We start from the raw sequence: 20,569 nt of genomic DNA, 5'->3' as shown, positions 1-20,569 counted from the left end.
TTACTGCAATGAAGTGAAGTTGCAGTATGGAAAATGGGCTGCTATCATCAGCAAAATTAATTATTTCTGTCCATTTTCCAACATTTGTATCTAGTGTGCTTACTATTCAAAAATGCAGATCCATAGTTAGCTCGTGAAATGCTACTCCTTCAGTGCTGGCACCCGCAGCAATTGTCCAGTTTGCTTTACAGAATAGCCTGCTCCTGTCAGCACCCCTGATCAGTTTGTAAAACATATGTGGATTCTCCTGCCTGCACACTCCTTATCACTAAGTCCCACATAAAACATCTTAGTTAAATCCACATGCTCTGACTTCAGACCCCATTATTACTAAAATGATGGACAAGATCCTGCCAGACTCTTGCTTCAGTATTGTCAAACTCTTGCTTCAGTAAAATCAGCTGTGTTAGATTGGATATGTGGTATGAACAGGCTGTTCATAACTTTCCTGTGTCCAGTTAAAACATGGTGAATGGCTGAAGGGAGAACAAAAAAATATTCTAAGAGCAAATTCAAGGTAAATTTCCAGTTGTGTTGCATTAGTTCCACCCTCGGGGAGACTGCCTACTTGGTGTACCAGGTAAAGGGATGCCATCAAAACAAATGAACAGGGTTTGACAGCCACAGAGCAGCATAACAGGAAAGAAAGAGGGAAGCTTTGTTTGCAATACCTACAGCTTCTTTTATGGCCCACAAGTCATGGATTTCTCAGAAAAGAAGCCTCAAAAGCTCCATGTATGGCTTAATATATGTTCTTTTCTTTACCTTTCCTTCTGAAGCAGCAGCGTTACTTGCACCAGGCATTTGGGACGAACACAGAAGTACAGGATCTCTTTGTCAATGGTTCTAGTGGTTTGCCTGAAAATCTTGTAGATTCTAAGCAGTTTAACAGATTCAGAGAAGTTTAAGAAAATGTCTTCTACTACTATAGAGGATTCATCAAGAGTAAGAACTCTCATAATTTTCCAGAACTTAACTTAGTGGAAAAAAGCAGGGGTGTCATTCAACAGATCATTTAAAAAAAAAAAAAAAAAAGACAAAGAAAAAGGCCATATTAAAAAAGGCCATATAATATTACTTTGAAACTTACCTCTCCCTTAAAGGATAGATTGGTAATTGCAGAAGTGTAAAAGCCAAGACAACTGAATGCACTGATGTGAAGTCCACCTGTTTCTCACATCAAATTCAATTCCTTGAATACTGATTGCCATTGTTTTCCTCCATTTTTATGCTTTTGTAGTCTTTTAGACACAGTGGAGTTATATAGCAGCTTAAAACTGAAATGATTCAGTGATGAATGGGATCCCAAGATGTTTTCAGTGTCATATACAACCTATCATACAGTTATGTACAAAGTAAGCAGACACATATGAACACTCACAGATATTCTGTCTTTCCAAACCTTTTATATGTGATGTTGTGGTAAACAGTGCATAACATAAACATCATGAGGTGCATTCTTTTAGTAGACTGAAATGCCATGATCTAACTTACCACTAGGGAGGAAATGACACTAGGGAGCTTCAAAATTATAATGAAATATCTGAAAGTGACCAAGCCTAAATTTCCAAGGTCACAGTAACACAAGTTAAAAGGAATATATTTAAAAGTTAAAAGGGTCTGGTGATCAGTTTAACTGAGATGGAGGTACAGGTCTGTGATTATACTATCTGCCTCTGAAATGGCTTCAGTGAAAATTTAGTATCAAGGTTTTACATATTGCTCCATATCATAAAATCCATATGAAAGTCCTGGAATTCCAGTTTAAAAATCACTTGCAGGTTTAGATAGATGGATTTCTTTTTTAAAATGCTGACACAGTGTTAATTATAGTTTACGCAAAACCCAACCATCCCAGCCAAAAATAGTGCCTACAATCCATAGAGTGGAAAATGAGGTTTTATGAGATTCTCACAAGTTAAAACAAACACAGGCATTTAGGCAATAAACAAAATAAAGAATGAATGCAAAACTCACTTAAGTTGAGGAAAGCCATAGTGTAAATACAACCCTTTAGGTAAACCGGCTTTATGATATGTAGTGAAACTACTTATCTTAAAATAATTGATTGTTGTTAAGCTTTACAAGTGTAAAGAGAGTTCATGAACTAAAGAGCTTCTATCTAGCCATCTAAAACGAGAATATCATCATCTTGTAGCAGAGAGAATAATTGTCCTCTAAAGTAATAAAAAGCTTTTAAAAACAAGAATAAGTCTTTTTAAGGGTGTGTGAATACAATAACACTTTCATATTACTGATGGCTTGGAGATATTTGTTTGCATCTCTGATCTCTACATTCCCAATTTACCAATGTTGTGATTACTTTATGATATCTCTCATAATGATCAGCTCTTGAATTTAATTTCGTAGAAGTGTTCAAGGCATTACTTTTTTCCCAGAAAAATGTTCCTGCTTTCTATTCAATTTTTTATTCTTTAAACTACAGAAACAATAGATAAATGCTGATAAGCTTTTTATAGAAACAGTAAAGACACGTGGCATATCTAAGATTTTTTTACATGAACATTCTGACATGACAATTTTCCTTTATACTCTATTTTTAAAATTTTGCCAGAGAGAGTAAACACCCCTGTTATTCTTGTACTGATTTTCTTTTAATCTCATCCACTACAGCAGTGAAATGGTTTAAACTCAGATCTGCTGAGTGCAAAATATGATGTTGGGTTTTTTTAATGTAAGTTCCAGAGTATGAAAAATGGAAAGAGAAAGTTGAAATGATTGCTTAACACGGTAATGCTCCTACCTTATATCACAGAATTACAGAATCACAGAATTGTCTAGGTTGGAAAAGACCTTGAAGATCATCCAGTCCAACCATCAACTCAACATTAACAGTTCCCAAAATATTACTGATCCTCTGCTGTCTCCAGGCCTACTTTGAGTCCCATTGGGGTTATATCATAGAATCATATCATAGAAGGTTGGAAGAGACTTCAAGAATCATCTGCTCCAAACTTCCCTGGCAAAAGCATGGTCTAGACAAGATGGCCCAGCACCTTGTCCAGCTGAATCTTGAAAGTGTCCAGTGTTGGGGAATCCACCACTTCCCTGGGGAGACTATTCCAATGGTTGATTGTTGTCACTGTGAAAAATCTTCCTCTTGTGTCCGATGGGAATTTCTTCAGAAGTAACTTGTACCCATTACCCCTTGTCTTTTCCATGTGACTCCTTGTAAAGAGGAAGTTTCCACCTTCTTTGCAGCCATCCTTTAGATACTGGAACATGGTGATAAGGTCTCCCATAAACCTTCTTTTCTTAAGGTTGAATAAATCTGATTCTCTGAGCCTTTCCTCACATGTCAGGCTTCCCAGTCCCTTGATCACCTTTGTGGCCCTCCTCTAGACCCTTTCCAGCCTGTCCAGACCTTTTTTGTATACGGGGGACCAAAACTGAACACAGTATTCCAGGTGTGGTCGAACAAGCACTGAGTAGAGTGGGATGATGATTTCTGTCTCTCTGCTGGTGATTCCCTTGTTGATGCAACCCAGCATCTCGCTGGCTTTCTTTGCCGTTGCAGCTCATTCATGTTGAGCTTGTCCACCCAGAGCAACTCTCCATGCAGGTAGATCCCAGCCTGTGCTGCACTCCTGGATTATGTTTTCCCAAGTGCAAGACCTTACAGTTGTCCTTGTTGAACTTCATAAGGTTCTTGTTAGCCCACTCTTCCAGCCTATCCAGGTCATCCTGCAGAGTGGCTCTCTCTTCCAAAGTGTCCACCTCCCCACTCAGTTTGGTATCAGCAAACTTCATCAGGGTACCCTTGATCCCATCATCCAGATCACTTATGAAGATATATTAAACAACATTGAGCCCAATATCAATCCATGGGTGACTCGACTTGTGACAGGTTGCCAGTTTGTAAAGGAGATATTTACCACCACTCTCTGAGTGTGGCCTGTCAGTCAGTTCCCCACCCACTGCACAGACCACTTGTCTAGACCGTAATGAAGATTTTGATTTTTGGACTCATAGACTGCAGTGAATTTCTGAAGTTATGCTTTTTTGTCACATAGATTGTTTTTTCTCAGTGATAAAGAATGTGATTGTTTCTAGAGAGAGAAAAAAAAATTCATAGCTTTTTATGGTATTTGAGTACAACTGCCCATTACAGAGTGAAGAGAACAGAGTTTTTGCTTTGGTGGATGAGAAGTTACTACATTCTCACCTTTTACAGAAGGTCTGTCAATGTGAGAGACTGAAATGTCATATGACTGTCTCAAAGCTTGCTTGTGTCTGTGCAAACCTCCAAGAGAAGCTGTTTCGGCCTGTGAATTGATCTGGGGAGTGTTGCCCAGAGAAGCAGGAGTGTATTGAAGGATGCACCCCCCCACTTCTTTGCGGTTGCATTGTCAGACTCTTTAGACAAGCCTCGAAGGGGCAGACTTCTACTGAGCTGGCCCCATCCTGTAGCCATTTGTGGCTCTATTGTGTAGGCCAGACTCCATGCATGCATTGCTAATGAACTGACAAGAGGCAAAGGTTCCTGCCCTGAAGCCAGATACAACAAAACCTGTTGGACCAGAGAAAATAAAAACCTAACAGTGAGCAGATATGTTAATCAGCGGATACCATGAACTTAAAAAGGCAGCAGAAAATTTTGCTCAGTGTGCATCCACCGTTGAAGCCAGATCTGTGTTGCACCCACCACCGAAGAACTGAAGACTGAGGACCAACGGGACGCTGCTGGATTCATTGTGGTGACTATTCTTGCAGCCCTATCCCGCATCCTTGCTTTATTTCTGTCTTTTCCTTCCATTCTGTCCTATCGCTACACCTCTTCACTTTTTTAATAATAAAAACCTGGTTTGGGTATACGGCATTTGATCTCGTTTGTGTCTTAATCTCGCTCTTGGGATCATATTGAAACCTCCCCTGACATTGGATCGGGACAATCAACCGAGAAACACTTCTGGTGAAAACTGAATGGATAAAAGTTGGGTATACTGGGAGTGGTAAAATGCAGAAATTAAGTCCTTCCCTCTCATATTACAAGGGTCAGAGTTTTAAGAAAATAATAATTTGATCCAAAGTCATGAGCCCGTGCCCATTCATTCCAGTGCTGCTTTGCAAATAGAACAGACATGGGATGCCATACAAGAATTACAGTGTTTTCTATTAGTCTTGCTGTAATCTTGTGCCACTAATTATAGAGGACTGTCTGTCTTGTTTAGTCCAAACTAATTTCCTCTGAGTCATGTGTTATCTTACTTATAACTGTGCTCACCACAGTTAAAAGTGACAAATAAAGAAAAGACATTATCATAGTCCCTGTTGATTTCCAGGAGAACTGAGAAGGCTTAAAATTGTAATACAAAAATCTGGAAGGAAAGAACATCTAAAAGCCTAGTTGAACACACAGCGATATCAATAGAAAGATATACATTTACATTAATGGCACTGGACCAGACTCTCTGTCTGACTTCAAGTCTTAATTAAAAATAGATTTTTGGTACTATTTAGGTTGACATAAATTGACCTGAAAGAAATCATGATATAAAATCATCCTGTGCCAGACAATAATTGGAAATGGGAGTTAATTGAGAAATAGTTGTATAAAAATTTTGAGGCAGAAAACATACAAGACTAAGAAAAAGATTCTATTATTTTTATGTGCAGATTTAGTGTACCAAGAACCAAATTTATGACGGGGGGAAAAAAGCAAAAAACCCTTTCAGGTATGGGTTAGTGGTTCAGAAATACGCCTTTGGAAACTCCAAATTCTGAGGGATAATTAATCATTTTGTACTTTATCATGAAGTCTTTTTAGATGCTTTAAGAAAAACATAAAATTGCTGCCTTGTTGTCACGACCCAGACTGGAAGCCCAGACAGTTGCAACGGTTCTGTGATGCCCTCAGGTTACATTAAGGTGAAACAACACCAAAGGACCGGTTAAAATGTTTTACTTGTGGTAGAGAACAATTTAAACTTGGAAAAGGATAATAAGGAATGTAGTCTCTTATAAATCTATAAGAAGGAAAAGAAAGAAAAGGAAAGGAAAGAAAAAGAAAGAAGAGAAAGAGAATCAAAGAAATCTGGATCACCATCCCTGGATTCAGTGTTGTCTCAGGTCCAGTAATCATGGATGGTGGGTGCACACGGATCTAGCTTCAATGGTGGGTGCACACACAGCAAAGTTTTCTGTTGCTTTTTAAGTTCATTGTATCAGCTGATTAGTATATCTGCCCACCTTTATTTTTAACTCTGGTCCCACAGGGGTTTTTTTTCCTGATCAATCATCCAGCTTCTGGGGCAGAAATGCTCGCCTCTTTTATCAGTTCATTATCAGTGCATGCATGGTGTCTGGTGTACACAATAGGGTCACAAATGGCTACACCATGGAGCCAGTGACAAACATTTGATTTCGCTCAGTCCATGTCTCCCCTTTGAGGCTTACCTAAGGAGTTTGACAATGCAACTGCAAGGGAGTGGGGGGTGCATCCTTCGATACACTCCTGGTACCTTGGGTATTCTTTCAGTTCCTTACGCTTGTCCTCTGAGCACTGCAAGAAGATGAGGATTGTGAAACGTTTCTGAAGTTCACGTTTTCCAGAAATGCTTGAAGTAATCAGTAATTGCTTTTACTGTACTGCTTGGATTTCTGGACCAAGATTAACCTTTACATCAATTACTCCATAACATTAGGTGTCTCCCTCCTTGCCATTACAAATCTGAAAGAAACTCATATTTTCCTTGATTTAAATACCTGTGGTTTTATGAAGAGGAACAGGATCATTAGGAGGGAATTTGTCATTTTGGTTCACATAATACCATGGTTATCATGAAAGGTGTCCTTCACAAATGAAAAGAATATTTTTAGCTCTTCCCTAAATTCCACAAATGTATAAGCATTCTACACAGTTCAATACAAATAGTAGAGCTAAACCTTACAAAAAATCCACAAATAATTTTTCAAAATGTATTCTTTCAAAGAAACTCTCAACCCGAATCCTGGCCTAAGGACCTCATTCTTTTAAAACAGTCTGTAGAAAATAGATTTTTCCAGGAACAAGTATGGAACCAGGCACAATTTTTTCTGTAAAATGCTAGAGAACCAGGAATTTTTTTTTTTTTAATTTTTTTTTTTTTTTTTTTTAGAATGGAATAGAACATTCAGTTGGAAGGGACCTTGAAGTGCTAAGGCTTGGAGAACTGGCCCAAGCCAGAGTTAACCTATTGATGAATCCTGTATTTTTTATAATCGATACCCATTGTGCTAATACGTATTATACTAAGTTATAACAAACCACCTGTTCTGATGTAAAAAGTGCTAAAGTATTGAAGTATTGAATACTGAACAACAGGCCCTGAGCCGAAGCTGCTAAGTTCATATGTAGTCCTTAGTGAAATATGTATGGAAGATGTAGCTTAAACATCATAAAACATCTCTATCCTGAATACATCTTTTTCTTTCTTTGTGTGTGGGCAAGATAACAGGGCCACAGAGACAGTTGTCTAGCCCTGTGACCTGATGTGTGACCTTGCTCATAAATCAATTAGATAAGCAGGGAAACTCCCTTAGCTTCTTCCTTGAGCCCTGGCCAGGCTCTGGAGGAATCTAATGTGACATTGAAACCAGATATTTATGCTTAAAAAAAAGGTGCCATCTATTCTGGCTTGCTGATTTTTGGGTATATAAGGCTGGACCTGCTTGCAGCAACTCTGGATGCCTCACCTACGGGTGGACGCACCACATAGGATTTCCCACTTGCTGGGACAGGTTCTCCAAATCCTCGCTGTAACCGGGGCTCCCCAGCAACTGCGGATCTGGATGATGGTAAAGTATGCAAGTGGTGATGGATCTTTCTTAATCACTATTCTCTCTCTCGGGTAGTAATGATTTGATGCATTACCCTGTATTTTCTTATTTGTTTAAGTGCACTAATCTGTCTTTTCTTACTGTATGTTTTCTGTATTAATCTGTTACATTATTTAGTTATTTCCAGTAAAATACGCCTACTCTTTTCACTCTGGTGTCTGAGTTTAATTGGTATCCCTAATCAGCAAAACAGACCTACAACAATCATGTAGTCCAACTGCATTGATTTATTTATTTTTTAAAAGCAGCTTAGCCCATCTTATAAAGAATATAAATGCTTCAAAATATCAAGAACACACAAGAAAACCAGTGGAACTGAATCATACCTGAAGTGAGGCAGGTGCTGACATCCATATTGCTTGGCTTGTATTAAAAAAAAAAAAAAGGAAAATAATCTGTAATACTGGTAATTGCCATGTAATGTAAAACTTTCATTATGTGATCTGATAAAAGTTTGAATACCTGTGGAATACCAGGTAATAAATGGTAGCAGTATTTATCAGTGTTTTGAATATCTCATAAAGAGTGAAAACAGAGAGTGAAAAGAGAGAAACTAAGGTTATTAGGTACAATAAGTTTAAAATAAAGCACTTGATTCTAACCTCTAGCAATTATATTCAGAAAACCACAGTTCCAATGGCTTTAGTGAGAGCAAGGATATGTGATTATATCATCAGGGAAATTTCACAACCCCTGAAAATATTCTGTGATAATGTCCTAATAGTTATTGTTACTTTTATTTTAAGATATGTTATACACCAAGAGACACACTACATCCCCTGTAAAACCTGAATAAATTATCTTTTCACAAGGCCCACTCTATTAGTAATGAATTCTACAATGTCACAAGAATTGATCCACAGTACAAAACTAATATAAATAGCTATTCAACAGCATGAAGATACTTAGAAAGACTTGTAATAGAACTGGCAATGAATTTCTTATGTTGAATGGAAGCCAAATAAATCTCTTAGATTTTAATATAAGGTGCATATCATGATCGTAATTGCATATGTGGCATGGCAGAGATCCCATGTATAGCTCTATTACTGCCTTGCCAATAAGTCATTAGCAGTTCAAAAAGAGTTCAAAAAATGACATTAAGCCAACATATGAAAGCTACTTTTGAAGCTGAAAAAAGAAAGACATGTATACCTCGGCTAAACTAGAAATTAGAAAGCAATGGTTTAGGACAATAACAAGTGTTACTGAAGGATGTAAATACTTCACTAATTAAGTGAAAGAAAGAGATTAACAGGTCCACAGAAGTAGGAACACTGACAAGTTTAACCAATAAAAATAAAGGTCTTGAGAGAAGAAAAATAAAAGGAAAAAAATAAGAAACAACTTATGATAGGGTAAACGCTTTAACTTTAAAACAATTGCTTGAGGAAACCAGAAGAAATTATATAATTTGCATCATTTACGTAAAATGCTTAAATCAAAACACTAGAAAACATATTGCTCCTGCCCCCCCGCCCCACAATGCAACTGGAAGCAAGCTGACAAGCTGACCTGCTTTTCTGTCTCCAGCAGTTATTATTTTGCACTGGTAAAATATCCCAAGCCCTAGTACTAATATCAGAAACTACTAGACTGGAGTAAATAGCTGAAAAAAAGAAAGAGAGAATAGTATATTATAAGAAATTATTGCTTTCTTATACCTGTTGCTATTATACCTTAAATAGCTATTATATCCATCAGCTAGATTTTGGGCAAGATTAAACCCTTCCAATATTTAGATGCATAAATTTCCTGTATAATAGTTATGGTAATTATCATACAGCAACAGAGGCATTGAAAAGAGAGATAATTCCTACAATATATGTTACTTTTGAGTGCCTGAAGGATAGAGAGCTAAGCACAATGAATACGTGCTGATTACTTAGCTACATTTTTCCTCCTTTTGTAATATGTCTACTGGCATTTTGTAATACACCTTGTTCACTGAAAATCTACAGAAACGAGTCAAATCTGATTTTTCTCACAAACTGCAAAGGGCAAAAAAATACATATGCAGCTGAACTTAGTTAGCCTCTCAAGCCTCTCAAGAGATATCTGCAATCAACATACCACCAAGGAAACTAACTTAGAGCAGAAGGAATGGGTGTATTTAGCAGCGACATAGATGATTTGTTAATAGAAAACTTCTCAGGGATTTTCCAACCCAGTTGTCATCACTAGCAATTATATCTGTTGTTTACATACAAAAGTGTTAGTAGGAAAGTATTTTTAGTTGCTTTAGAGGATACAATAATCAAAACCAGCAGAGCTCATGCAATATGGCGTGTCAAGACTTTCTTGTGTACCAGCTTGCCTGGTGTCAATTGTCGTCATGCTATTGTTTGAGAACTATTGTCATAGAAAAGCATTTGTTTTATTCTAGTAAAAATTTCTTCCTACCTTTTCTCTTTTATCACCGATTCACAACTACATTTACAGCTATTTAAGTAACATCTTTGTTGTAGTTGAACCACAAGAAGTCACAGAATCTTTTCAGTGTGATATGACTGCTAATTTCAGACCTCTTACCATTCTTTAGTTCATCCCAGTTCAACATTTCCTTCATTGATGAAAAATGATACTTCAGATAATTTTATTTCTCTTAAAAGTTCTTATTTTTCTCCCCCTTCACCCCCCCTATTCTGACAGTGTTGCCTGGTTTTGCAGAGATGTCCTCTCTTTACTAAACTTTGGGGTGACAAGAGACCTTCCTGATTTGTGGTGGTGGACTATGCAAAAATCTGTGACCTTCCATTACATGACATTATGTCCCAGGCAATGGTAACGAAGGCAGTAAGGAGAGAATAGAGGAATCTAAAGTAAACGTACACTGAAACTTGGACATTTTTACATTATTTGTTCTGTCACTTGGATTGTTCATCTATTAAGTTTCATTGTAATTGTCTGATTATTCCTATACAGAAGGCCTTCTATGTTCTGTTCAGTTGGCTCCACCAAAATTCAATTTCTATTTTGTGAACAATTTCCATTTTGATTTAATATCTTCTTCAATAATTAAAAAATAAAAAAAAAATTGAGGAAGTACGTATAAAGCTTCATATACAAGAGTAAGGAATTTTCCCTGATAAAGATCATAATTGACAGGAGCTAAATTAAACTTATCTAAAAAATCACACACAACTGAGATCTTAGTCTTTTAAATAAGACCGGTCTTTTGCAAATAAAGGAATATCAGCAAGATTACGTGGTAACCCTTACTACACTCTTGCTTAGATTAAGACAAGACATAGCGGAAGGTATTCAATTAAGAAATATGCTATCAGTTGTGAAATTTTATCATTTCTTAAATATCAGGACAGAAAGCTCTGAAATCAATAGCAATTTTCCATGCCTTAAACCATATGGTTATATCTCCATAGAGCAGACAATGAAGAAGGTAGTATATGACCATGAGAGAGAATTATTTGGGACTATATATTTTCAGAGGCAACAATGACATTTGAACATGTTGAAGTTGAAGAATGATGGATTTCTGGACTTCTGAGGGGTATTACATATAAACACATTGAGATTTTCTAGAAATGTAGTTGGTTAAAAGTAAAGTGTATTGATGAAACAGGACATGAAAGGCAGGGAAAAAATACTGAGTAAAGCTTGTAAGATCAGATGACAGTACATCTTGTTAGGTCAACATTTTATGCCTGAGTGCTGCCTGACACATTCCTACATTTCAGGATTAGTAGCTAAATGAAATTAGAGTGCTTTCTATTTGTTTCATAAAATGGCATGCAACAGTAATCTTACTCAAGATTTCTTCCCAGGAAGACATCTTAGATTATGGGGTACCACCTCTCACTATGTCCATCTAGGTAAAACATAAACTCGGAGAGTAGATTTTCTAAATTCTCACTGTGTTAGTAACTAGTTAAATAAACATATTGATAACACAATGAGTAATTTAGTTTTAATTTTATTGTTAGAAATTTTTTTCTACTTTGCAAATCACTCATAATCACTAGTTTGCAAATCACATGAAAGAGAAATGTTTACAAAAAAACGGTGTAAAACACAAGTGTTAGTTTCACTGACCAACTATTAAGGGAAGTAGGAACGTTATCAACAGGAAAAAACAACAAATAAAAATATCAGTGCAATAAAAAATATTTTCCATGTCTTAAAATTTTTGGTAATTTTTTTTTTTCAAAAAATTGTTAGAAAACATTTTCAGGTCTTATGCTTCCCTTTAAATTTAAATCAATAATATTTTTTCTCTTTCTTTATTTTTTTTTCCCCAGTAAGATTCTATGATAACCTCAACAGACTTAAAAAAGAATGTTCTCTCCTTCAGGTGATACAAGTTATTAGTTCTTTCACAAAAGTTTTTTCCTACACAAAGTAAAACCCCAAAGCTATGTCTAACCTCATTTAATCCTTTCAATACCTTGATAACCTGCCCTACAGTATTTTATCTTTATCACAGTCATGAAAGAAAGTGCTTTGGTCTGCAACTTTTCATGGCAACAAAATTGCACGTCAGACTTGTGTTATAAGACATGACACTGTAATGCGTGAAACATGAATTATTGAAAAAGTAAAGGAATCCTGAAACAGAATCTCTTTTCCAAAAGCAAAACTTCAGTCCAGGTTTGCAGACTAGATACCCTAAACATCAAAGCCAGCCAAAACATGACCTGCAGGGAGATGAGTCAGGCTATCTCAGGTCACTTTCTGACAAAATTTGTAGACTGCAGCTGTAACATGAATTTTTCACTGAGAGAGACAACAAAACAGATAGTTGCAGATCCATGTTTAAGGCCTTCTAATAACTCTTCCTCTCTTATCTCCACTCCATCTATGACACAAGCTAATGATACAATAAGTGGAAAAAAACCCAGCATTGTCCCTAAAAGTACACAGAAAAACCACACCCCTACACACACCCCTGATCCCCCCCCCCCCCCCCCCCCCCAAAAAAAAAAAGACTCCTGGGAGAGCTCACAGACCCTACAGTTTTGAAACGTTAGGATTAGTAGGTAAACTTAGAGTATTTAATCCACATAGAATATATAGCCAAATCCAGTGGAGTGAACGACACAGGTGGCCCACCCCCTCCGGGACTGGCTGAGAAGAGCTGCTCCTGTTTCCTTTCCAGAACTTGCCAGTAATGAGGTTGAGCACTAACGCCTCATGGGCACACACAAGGTCTGTACAGGCACAGCTGCCTGCAAACAGGTTAACAGACAGAATAGTACCTTCACAGGCACCCACTTAAAACAGGGACAGCATAAATAACCCAGTTCTGTTTCTCAGGATTCTCAGGAGGAAAACCCTTCCCAGGTCTCACCAGTGTCTGTCTCCCAGGTTGTCCATCTCTCTGGGGTCCAGATTTCAGATCCTGTCTCCCGTTAACGAGTTCCCAGACCCTTGGTTTCCCCACTAACCATCACCAAGATTTCTCCTGCTTGCCAGTTAGTCTGCCTTGAAGTTTGCTGCTGGGTCACACAGGCAGAATAGTAGAGCACAGTCAGACAGAAAGTGGTTAAAAGTTGAGTTTAGCCAGAAAATGAGAGATGATCAGCTGCAGCGTTGATGAGACAAGCGCACTGACCAAGAGCCTGTTTATGCATCTACAGCCTCTTTTGTGCCCCTTGCTCTTCATTCCTCTGCATTTGCTCCATCCTAGTTCACTCCTATCCCTCCACTTCTTTCTTCTCTGTTTAAACATTCCATAATAATTTCTGTACAATCCCCAAATTCTTGTTCAAAGACAGAATGTCCCTCTCCACCCCTCTCCAGATATTCTCTGATATGTTCTGTCCACCTTTATGCAGTCATCCCCCTTAGTTTGTGCAGCATCCCTGTGTGGAACTACCGTAGCAGATTTTGCAGCAGGAATAAAGGCTTAGCTGTTCAGGGTGAAGGCTGAGCTGTATCAATCTTGCTGGTTTTAGTAGTTGATTCAGAGGGACTGGGATTCCCACCTCATTATTGCATGTCTGATCACTGCTTGCTCTTTGCATTTATTTTGTACAGCCATTAGTCAAGTATCCTTTCTTTTGTCAGTATTTCTGCAGAACAGTTAACAATGATGCATGGGCGTTTTCACATTTATTTCTTTTTACTAAAGTCCTTTACATTTTATATGGTAAGGTTTAAAACCAAATTCCCTCAAATTGCGTGATTCATTCATGAGATCTGTAAGACTGAGAGGTTACAAAAGATAAGAGTAGTCACAAACAGTAGCAAATTAGGGATGCAAGGATTTATATACTTAAGTATATTATGTAAATAGAAATATTAGGGACTTCAAAGACATTAAAATCTATCTATTTAAGTGGAAATAAGCTGGTATGTCTAATAGGAATACTTAACAAAATAATGGTTATTTAATGAACTCAAAGACAGCAAAACTTTCTTGAGATGTTTGTAATTTTAAATTTGCTACAGTAACTAACAGAAAGTTTGGTACAAATATCACAGATAGCACAGCGTGCAAGCAATTAATGTCAAGTGATTTTTCCTCCTCTAGAAAATTTAAAATATCTTTTTGACTAGATGTCATACTTCTGAACAAGAGAATGTGAGCTTACCTCAGATTTATTATCATAGAAACTTCTCCATCAATATTATTTGTAACTAATCCAAGAAAGGACCCTGAAAAATGATTGATTAAAAAAAAAGGAAAAACTAGATAAGTGCTAAATCACATGAAAGGTATTAAAAGTATTAATATATTCAATCTAAACCCCAAAGTTCGAAGCAAGAAAGAGAAAGAAAATGGTATTAAAGAGAAATCAGAAATGGACTTTTAATCCTTTTTCCACTAACTTCTTTCTTTCTTTTACCTTGAAATGGATTTTTTTATACATTTTCACCGAACTATAAAGAAGTTGATAACTGTTCTTCATGCTTTTCAAGAACAAAGTAAGCAATCGGTGCTCTTTCCAATTAAAAAAAAAAAAAGGAAAGAGAAAACCTCTTCCAAAATTCATAGAAATTCTAGTTTCTACATTTTTGTTTCCTAAAAGATAATCTTAAACATTTGCTATATTTTTCTGGAAGAAGCATCTTCTTTTTAACGCATATTGTAACAGTGGGACATTTTACATTTTTTTTTTTAATATTACAGTACTTTTATCTAATTTTTAATAATGATTCTTGCATATCAGGCTCATATCCTGCAAGTGCTTTGGGATTTTCCAATGTTCACCTTGGAAATGCTGAGTGTCTATACTCCACTTGAATAGAGGACTTTAACAACTATTGAGACTGGCTTCCAGCTCTAAAATGGTAGGAAATTTGGCGATTTTAGGTTATGTCTTAAAAATTGTGACTGTCTGTATCATCCTTATGAAGTAACATTTCTAAGATGGGACCAGGTCAGAAAATACATACCAATTCAGAACATACATATGTATGCATGCTTTACTTGCATCCTAGTGTTCCTGCTGGGCTTCTATGGAACTCTAACTATGTGGTACAGAAACAAAATGGATTTAGAAGCATGTGGTGCTATTTCTATTCTCTCCAGGACTGTGTTTTCTTAATTTGTAATTATAAGATTGTGCTTTTCAAACCAAGTATTTCTGACATGTTTGGGCTCTGTTAACACTTCTAGTTTGCAGAGGGTCATTTTGGGTTCTTTTATACCAGAGTACCCTTAATCCACAGGTAAAATGTTTCTGCGAGTCATTTAGCCTTTGCACATGATTTTCTGGCCCTAATGTGAAAGTAGTTTCACTGAGATGTGGGATGAGTTTTCCCACATTGATCTCAATACGGATGTGTTCCTGTAGCAAACTCTGTTTCTGCCAAGATTCTTCTGCCAGTACCCCATGTAGTTTTGGACTTCGATGTTCCAGCATGGTCATTCTTTGCTTCTTTTAGTCTATGCCTGATATGAGCACACTCCAAGCTGTGCTTCAGGAAGTCAACTGCTAACAGAGCACACTAGCTTGTTTCTGCAAGTATGCATACCTACTAGAGCATAAGGGAGACATATTTTATACCAATCTGCTGCTCCTGCTCAGCGTTCCCTGTCTCCTTTGTATCCTTCTCTATCTAAATTGTCTCTAAATTAATCCAAGAAATTGAAAGCTATACAGGAGTGGAATTTGTAAATCAGCAACAAAAAGTGTAACACTTCATATGGACACTGCAGTCATATCAAAACAGTTTGTCTTTCTTTTCTCTTGCTCTCTTTCTTTCTAAACCTCTGTTGCTGAAACCAGCACAAAGGTGCCATCATTCAGTGAATGCCAGCTCATCCATGTAAGAAGCAAAGGACAACATAATTTTAAAAAATCCGATATATATCTGAAAGAAGAGACAAAAATATGAAAATACAAGAAAGAAAAGGACAGAAAACTCACAAACAGCAGCGTTTTTGAAGGAGATGCAAATATTCCCAGTGAGCATGGTGAACTCTTTTAGTACAGCCTGCTAAGATCTCCAAATTAAAATGTTTTAACATTTTTTTTTTAAGACTTCCATCAAAAGATGTGGAAGTGAAATAAAACATTCTCTTTAATTAAGTATGTGCTTTCCTCCAGTAATTACTTTCCCAATGTATGAAAATTTAGAAAGCCTATCCACAACTTCCATCTTTAAATTTGGATGTGTGTTTATATCTTTTACTTAAATTAATCTAAAGGTTTTATTTTTAGCTGGTGATGACTAACCTAAAAGAAGCACATGTTCTGTCATGCTGGAGATCTCTCATGTAGATGCCACACTGTAGTTTTGTGAGCAGAGCATGAATTTCTAGGACAGTGCCTTCAGATGATGTGAAACTCTGCCAGCATTTGTTGGCCCAAGTCTTCAGGACTATTTTCACCCGTGAAGCACAGTTATCTGCCTTGGCTTCATTGCTCCTGTCTACAGAAGTTACTTCAAAGAAGATACAAGAGAAAGGTCTGCTCAAAGCAAGCCTGCCTTCCCCCCTGTACTGCCATGGACCTATTTTCACTGAAATAAAAGAAGTCAGGACACCTGTAGTACCATAGTACCATTGTTGCCCCTCAGAAATCTTTTGCTTTGAAGGTGATCCCAGCTCACATAAGAAAGAGGGATGAGGAAGCAAAACCAGAGGAAGTAAGGAAATTATCCAGTATAATAAAAAGGTGCATAAAAAAGTGCCCCCAAAATATTTTAAGGATACTTTTTCAGTGTTGAGTCCTTATCTCAAAATGTTAAGCATTTCCAAAATGATACAACATAACTTTAATAGATAATATGTCCTGTACAAAGTATACAGCAAATTTAAATACTAAATGTGACCTTTGGGAGAAGATCTTCATTCAAATAAACATTTGAAAAAATACTTTAAAAAGACCATTAAAATATGCTTATCTTGCCACAGCTTTTCTCAGATCAAAATTGTGTTAAACACTCACAATAGCCTTCATATCAATTATTATGTGATTATGGATTTTCATGAAGAGTGTTACATGCCATGCTTTTAAAAATCAGATCTCAAGGTTAAGCCTGCTCACATATGGTGACAAGGGCATGGAAGTAATGTTACTGCTTATGCACAAAACTACTAGTAGGGAATCCAGAACTTTCACAAACATTTTATACAACATTAAGTAATATATGTATCACCTATGAGATTAGATGATGACATGCATGCTTTTCAGGCATTTTAAGAAAATTTTGTCCTCAAAGTCTAAAAAAAAAAAAAAAGAAAATTGTAGAAAATATTTGTTAAGACAAATAAGTGTTACTAATAAATATATGAAAAAGAGAGACTTTATATTTGCACTTATTTTCTTCTGAAATGCACCTTACTGGCTATGTTTTAAATATACAAATGCAGGTCTTAGCAGATTTTTTCTAGGTTTGTTTTTTTTTCTTTCCTATGATCCTCATTTAAATCTGATATGCATGTTCATTGACAATAAGAAAAGCGTAGAAGCAATCCTCTAGTTCTGAAACATGAAACCAATCCTATGTTGTTAAAGAATTTTTTCATTACCTTCACTTCTATTGTTATGCCTCAATTCTCAGGACACATTTCACATTTATGAAACACATCTGATTGATCTTTTTCCATAAGTTTTATTTTAGCTGCAAGAAATCTGGTGTACTGCTAATAATGCTAACAAGAGGTCTGTTTCCAGACTTCTCTACTTGTATTAGCATTTTGCAGGTCTTCTAGCATCGATTCACTTGAGGAAGAAGAATTAATTTAGTTCAAATCTTTATTATAACATGATTTGCCATACCTTAATGTAGCCTTCATCTGCATGCCATGAAATTTACCAAATACAATCATGGTGGTGACATTTCAGGTCTTCAAACTTTTCTCATTTGTTTCCCCTTCCAAAACTAAACAAACAATTCTACTAAATGCTTTGTTGAACTCATAAATGAAGATTTTATGGTCCACAAAACCATTTAGAGAAGTGAATAATTTGATTTAAAAGAGAAAAATCCCAACAAAAACAATTGAGTGCGTTCATTTCACTGTGACTTTATATCTAACTGTAGGATCAAATTGAAATAGTCAGAGAGGATAACAAGAACTTGTTACTGATTGTTGCTATCGTAGTAAGATCTAGGATATTAAATCAGTGATCAGGACTCCACAACTCTAAGCTAACTGCACCAATGGTAACAGCTGTATTTCTTCCATTTTAAAAGCCAGCTTTGTTGAAAACAGCAGGGCTATCTATGTATGGAAAAACATAACCATCACTTAAGATATTGTGGAATGGGCAGAAGGGCTTCACTTGGTTTCATTAATTGTCAACAGAAACCCTACATATATTAATTCCATCCCTTTTTGTTATGGTAATCATTTGACAGACAGATAAATATGAGACAGTATTAACAATTGACTTTCCTAGTGTGACAGGCTGCACATTACACATACATAATTACTTTGGACTTGTAAAATGGAGAGACAACTGTGGACTATAGATAGTGTACCACTGATGATGCAGCTCACATTAACAAATGGACAGGTTAAGTTCATGTGCCTGCCAAATTTCTATTCCTTCAGACAATTAATACAAGATGTTCGGGAAACAGATGGCCAGGCATCTAAAAGTCAAATCAGAAGCTCTTTTATGGTCTGTGGGGAACAGTTACTGGCAGCAGAATTGAAGCAGATTAACATGTTGTTGACAGTCTATTCATTCTTTTCTATCATTTATTTAAAGGAAGTAATTATCCTCTGCAAGAGACCTGGCTTACCTTTCCATCCTACTAGTATGGCTGTGGCTGAGAGAAGACCTACAAGTGTTTTCTGTCACACTGAGTTTAACCTTTCTGAAACACAAACAGGTACAATAATGGTGTTTTCACTCTCAGAAGGAAACTTTTGTGAAATGCAAGTCTTTGTCACCATGCCTGTCAGGAGTTGGGAATGCTGTGTCTTATAATTCAACTTAACTTTAATGTTTAATGTGGAGAACATTATCATATTACCTTTTATTATAGGCTGGGTAAGCAAACTCAATGAGAAGTTAGCCAAGATACGGGTTTAGTCACTTTTAGCTTTTACCTGTCTTTGCAACTCTCAGATTGTTTCTGTTCCTTTTCTCAGGAAGCCTTTCAGATTGTTTTTTGGAAGTAAACCATACTGTTGTGTAGTGCAAGTGTAGTACTATCTGAATGCTTTATCAGAACCTTTATCATTTTTCACGTGATGATTTTATGTACCTCATAAAAAGCTACCATTTTCTTCTTTAAGTCTCTTCTACTTTGTCTCAAAAATAGTCTCCAAGTGTTGCTACTGAGCTCCTGAGAATCTTGGACAGATGAAAACAGTCTGATTTTTTTTTTTTTCCTTGCTGTATTTCAACAGAACACCATTCCCTTGTTCTGTAGTAAGTATTTAAGAATACTGTCCTGATTCTTCTGTCCCACAAACTGATAAGGATTTATCCTGACATGCACTCAGCCCTTTTTGATGGCTGAATAGGAGTTCATCAACAAAAGAGTTCCCTTATATATCCAAGCCCTTGCCAGATTCAAGATGGACTAAAAAGCTCAGAGCACAACAATTTTGTGCCCACATTGTGTATAGCTTTGTTGTCATAGCATTTCGAGAAAGCATAATCAGATAATGCTCTGAAATTCATATAGACAGAATTCCCAATAGATGCTTCTCCTACCCAAAACTACATTTTCTTTTTTATTCATAATAAAGACATTCTTTCTTAGCTTTATTCTATATGATATGATGTGACTTTATGGTCTCACATATTCTAGGCCACTCAGCGCACTACATCTCCTGGATAAAGTGGTAATCTTAAAGGAGGTTGAATCTATAGAATAAGTTTTGATTCTAAAGCCTTTTGAGGGAGGACAAATTTGTGCATACTGTTGAACAGTAGATAACTGTAAAACAATAACAATACTTCATACAGAGACACTGAAACATCTTTAATTTGACTCTAAGGATTTTGAAAATCTAAGATTTTTTTAAAATAAAAAATAGATAGAGAAGTAGACTAGAATTAGAATTAAGATTATTGCTGATAGAATTCTTATCAGAAAAAACAGAGTTTAGAGACCAGTCAGAATTTCTTTCTATGTTAAGATTGGTTTACGTATTTCCCATGAACAAGTAACTTTTGAGTACTATCAGACCACAGAGAAAATCACCCAAAAATAAACATTTGATGAGTATTATCAATGAGAAAGTATAAATTTAGCTCAATATCTCCATTCTAGAACTCAATTTTCTATTCATAATTAACACATACTGATCAACTCACATTCCAATCAGTCAATGCTGAGGAAAATTAAACTC

This window comes from Strix aluco, chromosome 4, assembly GCF_031877795.1.
Source record: "Strix aluco isolate bStrAlu1 chromosome 4, bStrAlu1.hap1, whole genome shotgun sequence".
In the NCBI taxonomy this organism is placed as follows: Eukaryota; Metazoa; Chordata; class Aves; order Strigiformes; family Strigidae; genus Strix; species Strix aluco.
This window is presented reverse-complemented; position numbering follows the sequence as displayed.